The sequence below is a fragment of the Nothoprocta perdicaria genome, unplaced genomic scaffold (genome assembly GCF_003342845.1).
Source record: "Nothoprocta perdicaria isolate Ctin4 unplaced genomic scaffold, notPer1 scaffold_43, whole genome shotgun sequence".
Lineage (NCBI taxonomy): Eukaryota > Metazoa > Chordata > Aves > Tinamiformes > Tinamidae > Nothoprocta > Nothoprocta perdicaria.
Genome location: NW_020455677.1, coordinates 2,059,275 through 2,062,477, shown reverse-complemented (window position 1 = coordinate 2,062,477; position 3,203 = coordinate 2,059,275).

The following is a 3,203-nucleotide window of genomic DNA, read 5'->3' as shown; positions in this document are numbered from 1 at the left end:
GGGGGGGGAGGTCGGGGTGGGAAAAGGAGCCCAAACCTCAGGAAAAGCCGGGTGCCGGGGTTAACGTCGCTTGTGCGGGTGGCTGATGGCGTTGCGAGGGGGAGGGAAGTGTTACCGTGCCCGCAGTGCTTGCTTGGGTTCGAGGAGGAAATGGCAGTTGGGGTAATAAAAGGCAGGATTAAAGTTCACCCTTTTGTCCCCAAAGCTTGGCTTCCCCCTGCGGGTGAAGGAATGCGGCTCCTGCCTCAGCGCGGGGTCCAAGGTGTCTTGGCCCCTCTGGGGTAATGTCACCTTTCCGAGGCTGCACCTGTGTCCAAAGCACCCGGGACCCGTGGATCCATGGATCTTGMACTAAAAGAACCTTTTAAGCCCCAACTCCATAAAACCCTGTTCCTTATTCCGATGGGCCGGTCCCTTAAACGCTTACCTCGCCGTTTCTACAGACTTATTTTGGTTCTTTTGTCATACTAATAATAAATGTTGCTAACGTTATGGCATCTCTGTACTGTCTGGACCGCCACGGTACTTGCTATAAATACCAGGTAGAATGTAATCCTGCTGCCATATGTTTGTGTAACAAACCTTGGACTGACTCGCAGTTTAAAATTAAAACAAACGTAAGCAGTATATGACAACACGGGGCAGCTACAGCGATCGCACCCCCCCACACACACCCTTTTTTTTTTAATAGATTCATTGGACTTGTGTGCTGAAAAATAGTGTCTTTTATTCCCCAACCAATTTCTGGAGAGACTTTTGTTGTTGCTGTTATTTTTTGGTGCCGTACAAGGCCCTTCCCCAGCTTACCGGGGCCCTTCCCACTGCAGCTCCCCGTGTACCCGCAGCACAAACATGTCCAGGAGCAGAAGGAGCTCTCGAGCTTTCGCTTGCTCAGAGCAGGAACGGAGAGTTGTCTGGCTGAGCTGCTGCCTGAATAACTAATTTTTCAGGTTTTGAAACTAACTGTGCAACTAGCTATGCATAAGTTAGGGCTGCACGCCGCTTACTGAGCTGCACAGTTTCTTTCATGTTTGCTCGCTGCTGTCCCTTGCCCAGCTCTTCCCTGCACCCTGCTTTTTTTTTTTTTTTTCTTTCCAAAGTAGATAAGAACATTATTTATTGCTGAATTTCACTTATCTAGGGCAGCTGTGTTCCATCAGCTCGATACTTTAGTCTTTTATACAGTTTTTCTGTCCCTTAAACAGGATCCTAATGTGAGTCACGGCGGTTGTTTGGTGTTTCCTGGTTGGAATAAGAATCCTGAAAGTTTTGCAGCAGCTGTTCTGTGTTAAACGCAACTGCGCTKGTGTTAATTCCAGCATTTTGTGCCTTGGAAACGCTGCCAGGAAAACAYGGATAACAGTTTTACACAAGTCTCCCGAAGAAGGGTGTGTGTCAGTATGTGGGGGGGAGCAGGGCCTATGCAGCTCTGTATCCCTCTCCAAGTGAGTGATACTCTGAGGCCAATCATGTACCTCATGTCCCRTATTCTGTTTATATCTCTGCAAAAGTGTATTTCAAAACAATCTGTTTCAATGTTATGTGCTGCTGTTCAGAAACCTAGGAGTCCTTGAACTGGGACGATAAAGTGTCTGTTTCTTGTGCTGCACAATCGTTAACCTTTAAACTGGTGACTTATGTTGTTGATTCAAGCGAAAGTTCTGTAGCTTTCATTTCAAAATGCAACGAAGCATGTAAAGCTGGTCAGACCATTCAGAAATTTCCTGATACTTTGCAATAAATCAGTACAMTGCATAAAAATAAACTTTTTCTTTAAGAGCTTTGAATTATCATGGAACTCTGAGGTCTCTGCTATCACACAGTAATTATGAGATATTCCTGTTAACTCCCTGGGGCACTTACAATGATTTGGGGGATCAGGAAATCGGGGATTTTACTAGTCATTATTGGCTAGCACTGAGTCTTGCATGCTTGCTTCAGCTGATAATCTTTGAAAGAAATTGCAGCAAACACTTAAATATGTAGAAGTAAGCTTAATGGCTTGAGAAGGGACTAGATTTGGCAGGTCTTAGTGTGATCATTATGAGATATTCACATGTATCAGATATCAGATGGACTGTTTTGATTATAGCTTTTCTCTTTTTTTTTTGGCTTTTTGAGTTTGCCTTCTTCGAGTAGAGCGGGTGAGCAGTAGTTCAAGTGCTTTTACTTTCTCTAGGCTTTGGGCTTTGCTGCTTGACAAAGTACTGGAAAATTTAAACCTGTTTTGGCGCACGTCTGAATGGATTGCACAACGCAGAAAATACTCTCAGCAGTGTGCCACAAAGCACAGGAATGCAGCTTTCCACTTAGGATATCACAGCCAGGCTTAAGTTGATTTTTTTTTTTTTTTTTTATGATTTACCCCAGGTTCAAGTGTAGGTGCTCGAACTTACAACGACCCAGCTTGTGAGGAAGGGCCCATCGCCCCTGGAGGAGTTAGCAGGCTGGGGGCTGTTATTTCAGCACATTCCACAGTACAGAACACTTGCAGCCCCCAAACTCAGGGGTTAATAGATAGGTGGAATGACCTTTTTCCAGAATTCTGTTTCAATGTCCTATGCAGCTCAGACATGACTCCCCAGCTGCCACCCTTGCCATCCCTTCCCATCTTGTCAGTCCTTCAGTGCATGCTGGAGAGTGTAGCATAAATATGTATTTTTAATTGTATACATAGTGTACATCTGAATCACATTTTCAATAAGGGCCCGAGATCCCATTTTTATTTATGACCAAGGCAGGCTTAGCTTCGTTGTGTCACTTTGCTATAGCAGTACATCACCTGTGCTGAGGGACTGGCACTGCATTCTATACAATTATACGGTTTATTCTTCACGTGGAGCTCGACCGCGAGCCTCGCTGACGGGGCTCCCCGCGGGGCTGCTCTGCCACGGACAACACGGGACCTTTCCGGCGCTGCCTGGTGGGTTTGGAGTTGGCAGCACCTCAGCTCAGCAAGCGGAAGCGTCGCTTTGCGCGGCCTCCCCTGGCGCGYACATTCCCAGTGGTTGCAGGCCGTGCGCTGGCCTTTCCACGCCGCAGCGGCTCCCGTGGAGCCAAATCTTGCCCCCGGCAGCTCTGCAGCGGGCTGGCAGCGCAGGGTTCGCGCGCGCTCGTGTGCTGAAGATGAAGGGAGGCGGCGAGGGTGGCTTACCTGAGGTGACGCAGCCGCTTGGCTCTGCCAGCAGCRAGTTGTTCCTCCC